The sequence below is a fragment of the Chrysochloris asiatica genome, unplaced genomic scaffold (genome assembly GCF_000296735.1).
Source record: "Chrysochloris asiatica unplaced genomic scaffold, ChrAsi1.0 scaffold00081, whole genome shotgun sequence".
NCBI lineage: Eukaryota > Metazoa > Chordata > Mammalia > Afrosoricida > Chrysochloridae > Chrysochloris > Chrysochloris asiatica.
The window spans coordinates 2,398,949-2,413,801 of NW_006408599.1; positions in this window are offsets into that span (position 1 = coordinate 2,398,949).

Sequence of the window (14,853 nt, forward strand, 5' to 3'; positions counted from 1 at the left end):
TGATGAATTTCAGACTGAAGTTGTTGATGGAATTCTTCAATTTCGTTATCATTGGAAATGGTGTTTAGTATATAAATTTGAAAAATAGTTATATTAACTGGTCTTTTTTTTGTAGGCCTATGGATATTATCCTATCACAGACAGCACTGTACATCAAGATAGATCTTAAAATGCTCTTTTTCATGATGAATGTAACACCATTCCTCTTCAATTTGTTGTTCACATCATAGTAAACCATATGACTGTCCGATTCAAAATGACCAATACCTGTCCATTTGTCTAGTGTGGCATTGTGAGTTAATGTGCTGGACTGCAAAGATGATTTGAACAGCAAGGTCAACAGTTTAAGCTCATCAACCGCTACTCGAAAACCCTATACAGGGTTGGTATGGGTCAGAATTGGCTCGGCAGCACTTAACAACAATGCCTAGGAATATCGATCTTTATGTGTTCCATTTCATTTTTAATGACTTCCAATTTCCCATAGCCTTCAATATGGGTTGCATCTCAATGTAAAGAAAACAAAATTCCTCACAAAAGAACCAATAAAGAACATCATGTTAAACGGAGAAAATACTGAAGAAAAGATCCACTTTGCTTGGATCCACAATCAACACTCATGCAAGCAGCAGCCAAGAAAACAAACTACTTGTTGCATTAGCAAATCTGTTGCACAAGACCTCTTTAAAGTGTCCAAGAGCAAAAATATCAGTTTGAGGACTAAGGTGCACCTGGCCCAAGTCATGGTATGTTGAATCACCTCATATGCATGTGAAAGTTGGACAGTGAATAAAGAAGACTGTAACAGAATTGATGCATTGCGTTGTGGTGTTAGAGAAGAATATTGAAGGTACCATGGACTTTCACAAGAACAAACTGGTTGGTCTATGATGAAAAAGTCCAGCCAGAGTGCTCCTTAGGATCCAGGACTTCATCACACATACTTCAGACATGTTATCTGGAGGGACCAGTCCCTGGAGAAGGCAGCATGCTTGGTAACATGGAGAATCAGCGAAAAACAGGAAAACCGCCAAGAAGATGAACTGACACAAGAGCAGCAGCAATGGGCTCAAATGTAACAATTGGGAGGATGGCACAGGACTGGGGAGTGTTTTGTTCTGCTGTGCATTAAGTCGCTATGAGTCAGAACCAATAAGACGGCACATAATAACAATAGCAACTGTTTTCATAGAGTCATACTTCATACATTTCATGTTCTGATTACTAATGGATGTTTGCAATTGTTTGTTCTCATTTTGAGTTGTGTCCCATCAGCAACTGAAGGTCTGCAAAGCTTTGCTCCAGCCACATCATTAAGGTCAACTCAACTTTTAGGAGGCAGCTCTTCCTCAGTCATATTTTGAGTGCCTTCTGACCTGAAAGGCTCATCTGTGTCAGTTAACGTTAAGCTACTATATATAAGGTTTTCAGTGGTTAACCATTCAGAAGTGACCTGCTTCTCCTTCCTAGTCTGCTTTAGTCTGGAAGCTCCACTGAAACCTGTTGACCCTGATGGTATTTAAAGTACCGGTGGCCTAACTTCTAGTGTCACTGCAACACACAAGCCACCACAGTATGACAAACAGACACATGAGTAGTGGAATCTCACCTTAGACAAAGTAATACATACCCATGTGCTTCCAATATCACCTGTAAATTGATATTTATATCTTCAATCCCACCTTTCTCTGCGATCCAAACACCTGCCTACCTGATATCTCATCAGCATCCTAAACTCAAGATGCCCCAATTTAAATTCTTCAGTTTCTCACATAATTTCTTCAGTCTTCTCCTATCCTGTTCCTCCAGCAATGTTCCTTACCCGGTGAACAGCACTCACAGGAATAAATGGGAAACCTGAAGGTCATTCTTGACATCTGTCACCCAATCACCAAATCCAATCAATCCCATTTCCTCAAAATCTCTCAAATCTACTATCTTCACTCTTCAATCTAAGCCCTCATTAAATTACTTTAACAGTTTGTAACTGATCTACCAACAAGCTCTTTTGCTTCCCTCCTTTCCATCACTATACTGTATGCAGCAAGAAAGTCAGAGTTATCTATTTAGAATGTAAATCTCTGCATCTATGAATAAAGGAGGGGTTAAAAAATCACATGATCATCTCAACTGATGCAGAAAAAACATTTGACAAAAATCCAACACTTTTTCATGATAAAGACACTCACTAAACTAGGACTTCCTCAACATACTAAGGGCTGCAGATGAAAAAAAAAAAAAAACAGCTAACATCACACTCAATGGTGAACATCACAAGACCAGAACGTGTGATTGCACCACTTTTACTCAACACTGCATTGTAAGTTCTAACCAAGAAAATTAAGCAAGAAAAAGAAATAAGACATCCAGATTGTAAAGGCAGAAGTAAAACTATTTGCAGAAAGCATGAACACACATGTAGAAAATCTAAAGAATGCACAATAAAAACTGTTAAGAGCTAATACATGAATTCAGCAAAACTGCAGGATACAAAATCAACACACAAATATGCTATATTTCTATACTCTAGCAACGACCAATCTGAATAAGAAATTAAGAAAACAATTTTATTTACAATAACATCAAAAAGAATAAAATCCTTATGAAATATATTTAACCAAGAAGGCACAAGACTGGTACGCTGAAAACTACAAAACATCGTTGGAAGTAAAAGAAGACCTAAATAAATGAAAAATTAATCCATGTTCACAGATTAGAAGACTTAATAGTTAAGATGGCAATACTACACAGAGCAATATCCAGATTTAATGCAATCCCTAACTACCAAAATCCCAACACATTTTTTTCCAAAATGGAAAAACTCTTCCTAAAATTCTATGGAATGTCAAAGGACAAAAATAGTCAAAGCAATCTTAAAAGAAAAAAAGAACAAAGTTGAAGGACTGGCGCTTTCCAATCTCAAAATTTACTACACACACAGTAATCAAAACAGTATGGCACATCAGGACTGATTTTGAGGGTTGGAAATGTAAAGGTAGACATTTTGTAGCAAAAGGAGGGGAGTGATTGACTTTGCAGTGGAGGTCCCTGGGACCATCAAGGGAGAAAAGCAGAGAGCGGGACCCTACCCAGAGAAGCAGTAATGCCAGAGATGGAGCATGCCCTTTGGTTGGTTGATGATGCATGGAGGGGATTGTAACCATGGCAATGAAATGATATACATCTTCTGCCAAGTAAACTATCACATAATATTCTGCCATGTAAACTATCACATAATTCACATGAAAACATTAAATATATATATATGGCAGTGGCATTAGTGTGTATGTGTGTGTGTGTGTGTGTGTGTGTGTGTGTATATATATATATATATATATATATATATATATATATATATATATAGCAAAACCCAAATCCACTGCTACTGAGACGTTTCCATCTCATAGTGACCCTGTCTGTATCGGGTTTCTGAGACTAGAAATCTTTATGGCAACACCCTCATCTTCAATGGACTAGAATAGAGAGCCCAGAAAAAAATTCTTACATCTATGGTTGATTCAAGGAGCTCTGGTAGCGTAGTGGTTATGAATCGGGCTGTGAACCTTAAGGTCAGCAGTTCAAAACTACCAGCTGCTCTGGGGGAGAAAGAGGCAGCTTTCTGCTCCCGTAAAGATTTACAGCCTCGGAAACCCTGTACAGGGTCGCTATGGGTCGGAACCGACTCGACAGCACATAACAATAACAACAACATGGTTGATTCATTTCCAACAAGGATGTCAACATCCTTCAATGGAGAAATTAGAGTCTTCTCAACAAATGGTGCTAGGAAAGCTAGATATTTACATATTAAACAATGGTGTTGGATCCATATCCATCTCTTCAGTTCCCATTGAGTATATTGTGAGTCATGGTGACCCCCACATGTATCAGAGTAGATGTGCTCCATAGGCTTTTCAAAGGCTGATTTCTTAGAAGTGAGTGCTTTCTTCCAAGGTGTCTTTTGGTGGGCTCTTTACTGTGTTGTACTACATATAACGCACCCACATAAACAAAGCACACACATAACTGCAGTTTGCACACGCACAGTACATTATATATGTAAAGATACGATAATCAACCAACTCTTCTCCGATACCGTGAAACCCAAGATTCCCATCCCTTTCCATAACTTAGTCATTACATTTTTTTTTTTCAGATTTAGTCAATTTTATTTACAGCTTTTTTTTTTTTTTTTTACAGTCATTACATTTTAATGAGCAACTTTTATGTGTCAAGAATTGTGCTAGGCTCTACAGTGCAAAGCCGAAAGGCAGGGTCCCTATACTCAAGATGAACAATAAGATTATATCCTTTATATATGGTGCAAGCACTAAATAGTCTCCTAATATTTATAGCAATTGTAATTAAAGGATTGTGAAACTACTTGTTTCGTGCCTGTGTCCCCTTCTAGATTATAAAGTACAAGACAGCAATAACTATATCTGCCTTATTCAGTGTACAATAAATATTTGTTGGATGAATGAATTCTAAAGATGTTACCAAATTTAAATCCTTACAGATGCCGAATAAAATCAGACTTAATGGCATTATATCATGAAAATTAACTGTTTGGAATCTACAACTAGCAGCAAGGTTTTCTACTTACTGTATGATGTTAGGTAAATTACTTAACTACTCTGGGCCCAGGTGTCCTCGCTTTAAAACAGACGATAACCTCATACAGGTTATTGTTTATTGTAAAGGATTAATACATATAAAGTACTTACAACTGTATCTGACACACAAAGTAAGCACTCAAAAGTGAATAGCAATCATTTTTGTAAATGGGGCTCAGAAAAGAACAGGCCAAAGTCATAAAGTCATAAGATAACATGAACAAGGTAAAAGAATCAAGACTTTCATCCAAATTTGTTTAACTTAAAAACCTACCAGTCTCTTAACCATTACACAACTTAGTCTTCGCTCTTCCCCTCCTTTTAACTTTCGGTTCCAATATCCTCTTTCTCCAAGAGACGCGCCAGGATACCCAAGCCATCCTTTATCCCTGCCATTCCTCACAGGTACCTGGGGTACTTCACCCCTTTCCTTCGGGGCCGAATCCCACTCGTTTTAGCGCTGCACTTCCCCACTACTGACCCTCCATCTCCAGAAGCCTCCAGCATCCTCACCCCTGACTCCCGCCCACCTCTTCCTAACCTCCCTCCCCGGGATGCCTGTTCCGGGCCCTCCCATCCTTCCCATCCAATCCCAATTCCCAGGCACACGCCCCCGCCCCGAATCCCGGCACAGCCCACCCCACGCTTGGTCCAGGCCCTCCCGTCTTAGCTTCTGGCCCCGACCTCTTCTCCCGGGTGCCAAGGAACACCTCTAACTGGCCCCGGCACTCACCGCCTCGGAACCGGGCCGAACGACAAAGCCAATCGAGGCAGGGCAGGAGACGACTTCGCCCTTCCCTTTAGGCACTCCACGGCGCGGCAGCCATTTTGTCGTGTTGTGCCGGTTGCCGAGAGGCAGCGGGCGCGTTGTAGGCGTGGTTACAGGCCACGCCCCTCTCACGCCCTTGCCTCTGGTGCCGTGGAAGCTCAGTTTCCCGCGGTCTTTGGCGCCTCAACCCCTGGCGCGCACAAGCGCCGGGATCGCCTAAACTGTGGCGCCCTTATCATTCAGGTCTGGATGCCGGCGACTTTAGTGGTGTGTTTCTCGCTAAGACCCTGGGATCTGGGCCTGAGGACGAACGGCCTTAGAGAACGACTTAGTGCTGTCACCAGCCTCCCCCACTTCTTATGCTGGCATCTGTCCTCTAACGCATGGGCCTATCCGCAGCTTCTTGCTTGAGCTATTTCTAGGGCGAATGCTGTTCAGACATCAGATATGGATGAACCTCAAAGTGAAAAAAGGCGGCTAGTGCTCCAGCTGTCACTTAGGCATGCAGGCAGAGAATATTCCTGATCCTATGGTCGATCAAGGGGAATATTCCTCTGATTGGTGACAGGGAACTGAAAGCTAAAAATATGAGATTCACTTGAAGCTTACCTAAAAGTACTTCATGGTACCACACAGAGCCATATATTTGACAGATACTGCCCCTCATAACAGTATCTTAGAAATTCTCTGTGCCTAGTTTTCTCATCTATGAAATTAGAAATGATAATACCTGCCTCCCGAACTTTTCCTGAGATTTGAAAAGGCAGTCCTGGTGTGACACTGTGGGTAAATGCGCTGAACTGCAAAGTTGGTTTGAACCACAAGGTCAGTGGGGTTCAAGCCCACCAGTCTCTCCTTGGAAAGCCTGTACAGGGTCGCTGTGGGTGGAAACAGACTCAAAGGCACTTTACAACAACAATGCATATGCAAGAGCTTAAAACAGTGCTGGCCCATAGCAAGTTTTAGTTACCAGTTTTATTTGTTGGCAAAGGTTTCCCAGAGGGAGCAGTGTTTCATCCTACACCTGGAAGAGGAGGGTGTAGTCAAGTGGTGGTTGTTACGTGCCTTCGTGTGGATTCCGACTCAAAAGGACTTTGTATTGTTTCTGAGGAGCAGCTGGTGAGTTTGAACCGCCGATCCTAGCGGTTCAAACCTACCTTTCAGTCCAGCGCATAAACCCACAGCGCCACTCAGCAAAAAGGAACAGCTTTTGTAAAATCCAGGAGGAGAGAAAAAAGTCGCAATGGGATTGAGATTTTTTTTAAAAAAGTAATTTGGTGTATCAGAAGACAAACATAAAGTAGTTCTGACTCACAGTGACCCTGTGTAGGATTTCCTAGGAGTAGCTGATGATGGGTTTGAACTACCAGCCTTATGGTTAGCTATCCAATGCTTGTCCTACAATGCTACACCAGGACACAGAACCTTTGTGGAAGTAGAAAGCCTCATCTTTCTCCCATTGAGCAGCAGGTGGGCTTAAACAACCTAGTTTCTGATTTGCAGTTAGGATCAAGTGGTGAAGCTAAAGCTGCAAAAGGAACTTTGTTGTTAAGTGTAGTGGAGTCAACTCCCACCCATAATGACCACAAGGAGCAGCTGGTGAGCTTAATTAAACCACCGACCTGGCAATTCAATCGACTTTGTAATCTGACCCATTAGCCCACAGCGCCACACCAGGACTCCAAAAGGACCTTTGTTGTTGTTGTTGTTGCTGTGAAGTGTTGTCGAGTCGGTTCTGACCCATAGCGACCCTGTATAGGGTTTCCAAGGAGCAGCTGGTGAGCTTAAACTGCCAACCTTGCAGTTCAAACAGTTTTGCAGTCTGACACATTAGCCCACAGCATCACCCCAGGACTTCAAAAGGAACTTTAGAGGCCACATTATAAGCCACATTAGCACAGTTGCCCTCCTACTCGTGGTGAGCCCATGTGTGTCACAGCAGACGTGTACTCTATAGGGTTTTCTGTTTGTTTCTTTATCATTCTTTTTTTAATTATTATTATAAATACACAAAGCAAAATATCTGCTCATTCAACCCATTTCTACATATAAAGTTCAGTGCCATTGATTACACCTTGATGTTATGCTACCCTTCTCACCGTCCTTTTCTGAATGATTCCTCCACCATTAATATAAACTTACTGCCTTCCTTAGATAATAAAGCTTCATATCAATCTTTCCCATTGTTAATTTGATCCCATATATAGGTTGTTGTTGTTAGGTGCCCTTGAGTCAGTACCAACTCATAGTGACCCTAGGCATAAAAGAACGAAACATTGCCTGATTTTGCATCATCATCACAATTGTCGATATGCTTAAGCCCATTGCTGCTGCCACTGTGCCAGTCCATCTCATTGGGAGTCTTCCTCTTTTTCATGGACTCTCTAGTTTTCTAAGCATGATGTCCAAAGTATGAGAGATGAAGTGTCACCATCTTGGTTTCTAAGGACCATTCTGGCTATACTTCTTCCAACACAGAATTTTTTGCTCTTCAGACAGTCCATGGTACTTTTAATATTCTTCTCCAACACCACAATTCAAATGCATCAATTCTTCTACAGTCTTCCTTATTCATTGTCCAATTTTCACATGCATATGAGGTTATTGAAAATACCATGGCTTGGATCAGTCCTCAAACTGATATCTTTGCTCTTGAACACTAAATCTGCAATTGCATTAGGCAAATTGCAGATTTGCCTAATGCAATATGTTGTTTGAGTTCTTGACTGCTGTTTCCATGAATGTTGATAGTGGATCCGAGCAAAATGAAGTCTTTGATAACTTTAATCTTTTCTCCATTTATCATGCTATTTATTGGTCCAGTGGTAAGGATTTTTGTTTTCTTGACATTGAGGTGCAGCCCATCCTAATGTTTGTGGTCTTTGATCTTCATCAGTAAGTATTTTAAGTCCTCTTCTCTTTCAGCAAGCAAAGTTATATCTTCTGCATATCACAGGTTGTTAATGAGTCTTCCAATCCTGGTGCCATATTCTTCATATAATCCAGTTTCTCAGATTATTTGCTCATTTTACAAACTGAATAAGTATGATGAAAGAATACAACCCTAGTGCACATCTTTTCTGATTTTAAACCATTCAAGTGCTCCCTTGTTCTGTTAGAACAACTGCTTCTTGTCTACATACAGGCTTCTAAAGAACACAATTAGTGTTCTGGAATGCCCATTCTCTGCAATGTTACCTATAGCTTGTCATGATCCACACAGTGGAAAGCATAGTCAATAAAGCACAAATCAACATCTTTCTGGTATTCTCTGCTTTCAGCCAAGATCTATCTGACAGTAGTCATGATATCCCTCATTCCAGGTCCTTATCTGAATCTGGCTTGAACCTTTGGCAGTTCCCTGCCAATTACTTATCTTTAGCAAAAATTTACTAAAAGTTTAGTAATATCCTGTGATATTAATTATGTTGACCACTGGTTCCACATTCAGTTGGGTCACTTCTCTTTGGAATGGGCACAAATATGGTTCTCTTCCGATCAGCTGGCCAGGTAGTTATCTTCCAAATTTCTTGGCATAGATGAGTGAGTACCTCCATTACTGCATCAGCTTGCTGAAAGATTTCAGTTTGTATCCCATCAATTTCTGGAGCTTTCTTCTTATCCAATGCCTTTAGTGCACCTTGGACTTCTTCCTTTAGTACCTTTCACTCTTGATCATTTGTTATCTCTTGAAATGTTTGAGCATCGACCATTTTGTTTTTGATACAGTATTCCTTCCATCTTCCTTGATGTGTTCTGCATCATTCAATATTTTGCCCATGTTGTTGTTGTTATGTGCTGTGAAGTTGGTTCCAACTCATACCGACCCTGTATAGGGTTTCCTAGGAGAGGCTGGTGGGGTTGAACCACAGACCTTGCAGCTCAAACTGACCTTGTGGTCCAGCGCATTATCCTGCAACACCACATCAGGACTCCATTTTGCCCATTGTTGTTTTTGTTAAGTGCCATCAAGTTGGTTCCGAACCATAGCAACCCTGCATAGGGTTTCCTAGGAGTGGCTGGTGAGCTTGAACTGACAACCTTCTGGTTCAACTGACTTTGCAGTCCATTGCATTAACCCACAACACCACACCAGGACATAGAATCCTTCAATATTGTAACCTGAGCATTGAAGTTCTTCTCCAGGTCTTTCAGCTTGAGAAATGCTAAACATGGTCTCCCCTTTTGGTTTTCTAACTCCAGGTTTTTGCACGTATCATATAATATTTGACGTTGTCTTTTCAAGCTGCCCTTTGATATTTTCTGTTCTGGTCTTTTCCTTCTTTTTTGTCCTCTTAATGACCTTTTTATTTCTTCCTGTATGCTGTTATTAATGTCATTCCACAAATTCGCTTTGTGTCTAATGCACCAAATCTGTTCTTGTTATGGTTTCTAAATTCATGTGGGGTTTGTTCAAGGCCATATTTTGGTTCTCATGAACTTGCTTTAATTTTCTTTGGCTTCAGCCTGAACTTGCATATGAGCAATTGATGGTCTGTTCCACAGTCTGCCCTGACTATGTTTTGGCAGGTAATATGGAGCTTTTCCATGGTCTTTTCTCACAAATGTAGTCAATTTGATTTCTGTGTATTCCATCTGGTGAGGTCCACGTGTATGGTTGTTTTTTATGTTTTTTTCAAAAGGTATTTGCAATGAATAAGTCATCGGTCTTACAGAATTCTATCATGCCATATCCTGCATCATTTCTATCAACAAGGCCATACTTTCCAACTATTGATCCTTCCTCTATGTTTCCAACCTTTGTATTCCAATCACCAGCAATTATCACTACATCTTGATTGCACATTTGATCAATTTCACTCTGAAGAAGTTGGCAGAATTCTTCAGTTTAGCATCACCATCATTAGTGGTTGGTGTGTACATTTGAATAATAATGATATTCAATGGTCTTTCTTGTAGGTGTATGGATATTATCCTATCACCAACAGCATTAAGCTTCAAGACATACTTTGAAATGTTCTTTTAGATGATAAATACAATACCATTTCTCTTCAATTCGTCATTACTGGCATAGTAAACCATATATTATCAGATTGAAAATGGCTACTACCAGTTCATTTCAGTTCACAATGTCTAAGATCTCAGTTGTACGTGTTCCGTGTCATTTTGACAACCCCCAATTTTCCTAGATTCATACTTCACACATTCCATGTTCTGATTTTGAGTTGTGCCTCATCAGCAAATAAAGATCCCGAGAAATTTACTCCATTCAAGTCATCACGAGCTCTACTTTTCAGAGGAGGCTCTTTCCCATAAGTATGCTGAGTGCTTTCCAACCTGAGGACCTAATCTTCTGGCACTATGTCTGAAAATATTTTGGTGCTATTCAGAATGTTTCGATATTCAAAATTCTGGAGCTGACAGTGTTTCACTGCTATTCTTAAGGTTTTCAGTAGCTAAAGATTCAGAAATTGTCTGCCTCTCCTTTTTCCTAGTCTGTTTTAGTCTGGAAGCTCAGCTGAAACCTGTCTATCACGAACGCCCCTTCATGGCATCCATGATGACAAGTTTCAGCTGAGCTTCAAGCATCACAGCAACATGCAAACCACCACAGTATGACAGATGACAGATGAATGGTACCCCATATAGGTAGTTCTTTAAAAGGACATAATGCTCAAGGCAGACAGATATTCTTTACTAGTTAAGGTAAAATATTGCTTGGTTTAAAAAGACTCTAAGAAAAGTTAGCCCATTAGGAAAAACCCCTTTCTAGGAAGGAAACTCAAAGGGAACCCAGGCACAGCCTAGTATGCTCACTGGTGTCCACCCGGTCTACTTGTGAGTGGAAGTGGGGGAAATGCAGCAATGAAGACATGGCTGAGTTTGTTCATGTTCCATTGGCACCTGTTGACCTTGAGGTGAGAGAGAGAAGAAGACAGGCTATCTGGTCTGAAGTTTAGGAAGATGTGTGAACTCCTGAGCCCATGGGCACTGATCTAGCCACTGGGAGCTAAAGCTTAGAGTGCAGCAGTCAACTGGTCTGAAGTGCAGGGAGTTGTGTGTGAACTCCCAAACTTGCAGCTAGTACCCATTTGACCTAAGTAGAATGGCTAGTTGACCAGTACTTGAACTGAAGAAGATAAAGTTGTTTAATATGTGAGCAAGTGCAAATTGCTACAACTTGAAGAACTAAACTTTTGCCTAGTTGAATGCAGTGACTCACAATTCCAACCAGAATGGAAGGATTCTTCATATCAAGGAACAAACTTATTTCCTCAGTGTACTGGGTTGATAAGAATGAGAAATTTAGACAGTAGGTATCAAAAGTGGGGTAGAGGGAAGCTATAAAGGCATGAAGTGGCTAGCTTACAAATGTTCATGAGTGTGCTTAGTTTCAGTACGAGGCGTATAAGGTAGAATCCCCACTGAATAGTTTCCCTCTTTCCCTGATGGATCTGGTGAAAGAGGATAGGGGATGATGCTGATAGGATTTTATGACTCAATTGTAAACAATTGCTAGCAGGTTTAATTGCGATTGTCACAACTGTAATTGTAGAAGGTGTGTAACTAAAAGTGGGGAGTAGTTAATCTTTCATTTCAGGAACAGACAATCCCAGGACCATCAAGAAGGAAGAACACGAGTAAAGTGTGAGATCCTTACCTAGAAACGCAGCGATAGCAGAGATGGTGGCAGTAGCATGGACAGACAGAACAGTTGTGGGCTATATGCCCACAGACTGAGAAAGGTTGTGTGCCTGTGGGCAGGAGGCTAGCTGGAAGAATGTGCCCTTTGGACATTTGAATGAATATATACTTTTTGTTTTGTAAGTGAATAAGGAAGACCGTAGAAGAATTGATGCTTTTGAGTTATTGTGTTGGAGGAGAATATTGAAAGTACCATGGCTGCCAAAAGAACAAACAGATCTGTGTTGGAAGAAGTGCAGCCACAGTGCTCCTTGGAAGCCAGGATGGCCAACCTTCGTCTCTCATACTTTGGACATATTGTCAGGAGGGACCAGTCACTGAGAAGGATATCATGTTTAGTAAGGTGGAGAGTCAGAGAAAAACAGGAAGACCCCCAGTGAGATGGATTGCCAAAGTGGCAGCATCAATGGGCTCAAGTGTGGCAACAATTGTGAAGTTGGCCAGGACCAGGCAGTGTTTTGTTCTGTTGTACATAGGGTCACTATGAGTTGGTAGTGACTTGATGACACCTAAAAACAACAAGTGCAAAATGGATTTTAAAAATTAAGTGAATAGAGGTTAAAAATATGTAACATATTCACAGGTTTTAGGGATTAGGAAATGGGCAACTTTGGGGGTCATTATTCTAACTATCACAGTGGGAATATTGAGAAGTTCAATAATTTTTATTAAATTGCTTATTTTCCCCTTTGCTTCTGCCATTTATTTGTTTATGTAGTTTGGAAGTCTATTGTTAAGTGAATATATACTTATAACTGTTATCTCCCTGATTATCAATAAATTTTTTTTTAAAAAAAGACTTTAAGGGAAATTTTTTGTTTAAGGTTTAAAGAATATCTCAGGGCAATTTTCCCAGAGGTTCTGCCAGCCTCAATGAGTCCAGAAAGGCTGAATTCAATGAGCATTTGAAATTCTGTTTCTTTTGATCAGGATTGTTCTATAGCATCTTTGATCAAAACATGCAGTAATGGTGGCCTAGTTGTGGTCTAGTTGTGGTCTTCTGTCAGTGGAAGCAAACCCATTCCATATCCTCCTCCTATTCCTGACTCTCCTTCCTCTTTTGTTCTAGATAAATAGAGGCAAATTGTATCTTGAATGGTTGCTTGCAAACTTTTAAGACCCCAGGCACTATGAAATAAGCTATGAGGTAAAACAGAAACACTATAAATGATCTGAGGATCATTAACTGGGATGTCCCATGAACCATGATCCTAAACTTCCAAACCAAGAACACAAATACCATGAGGTGTGTGTTTAATTGTATATAAGCAGCATCAGCAACTACTCTTCTTTTTTTGTTGTTGTTTTAAAATACCTCTTACACAGCACTTGTCAATTCAGCAGGTATACAGCTGAGTGACATCAATTATATTTAACAACGGTGTAACCATCAACCTTGATCAGTACCACATTTCTGATTACCATAAACAGAAACTCAGTGCTTCATAAACAATGACTCCCCGTTCTCCCTTCCTTCATGCTCCTGGTAACTAACTACTAAAAATCTTTGGTCTTGATGTTTTTGGTTACTCTTGTCATTTTATGAGTGAGTTTATTCAATATTTTTGTGATCGACTTAACTTCACTCAGTATAATGTCTTCAGGGATCATCCATGTTGTAATGAAGACTTCAATTCTCATATTAGCTGCATAGTATTCCTTTGTAATATTGGTCCCAAATTTTGTTTAATCATTTCATCCACTGATGGATATTTAAGATCCATATGTTTGGTTATTGTGAATAGTGCTGAAGTGAACATTGGTACACATACATGTTGCATTCGTTGCTTGTATGTCTCTTGGGTACATACATAGGAGTGGAATTGCTGGGTCAGATGGTAATTCAATTTTTAGGTTTTGGAGAAACCACCACACTGTTTTCCACAATGGCTGTACCAAGCTCCATAGGGTTTTCAATACTGGTTTTTAGAAGCAGATCACCAGGGCTCTCTTCTGAAGAGCCTCTGGGTTGTTTCAAACCACAAACTTTCCAGTTAGCAGCTGAACGTATTAACTATTTACACCACCAGGATCTCCTTAAGCCTCATAAGGACTTATATGTTTCCTTGGCAATTGTTTCAATTTTTCCTAAATGGTTTCACCTTAATAGGAAATTCAGGTGACTTCCGATAGGGGTCACCATTCACATTCACATTTATAGAATACTGTCGTCCTTAAAGTTGTAGGAAACCCCAGAATCTTGATAAACTCCACATTTAAAATCAAAAGGAGGCTGTGCTCACATTTTAACCATGTCCGGGTGCTATTTATTAGTTGGAAATGTGTGCATTGCTAAATTTCAATTCTATTAATAATTTTGTTTTGATATTTGTTTCTGTTTTTTGTTTTCCACCTATACTCATTGTTGTTGTTCTTGTTGTTAGGTGCCATCGAGTCAGTGCCGACTCATAGCAACCTTATGCACAGCAGAAATAAACACTGCCCGATCCTGGGCCAACCTCACTATTGTTGCCACACTTGAGCCCATTGATGTTGCCATATTGCCAGTCCATCTCACTGGGGGTCTTCCTCTTTTTCTCTGACCCTCCACCTTCCCAAACATGATTTCCTTCTCCAGCGACTGGTCCCTCCTGACAATATGTCTGAAGCATTTGACACGAAGTTTGGCCATTTTGGCCTCCAAGGAGCATTCTGACTGCACTTCTTCTAACACAGATCTGTTGGTTCTTTTAGCAGCCCATGGTACTTTAAATATTCTTCTCCAATACCATAACTCAAAAGCATCGATTCTTCTACGGTCTTCCTTATTCACTGTCCAACTTTCACATGCATATGAGGTTA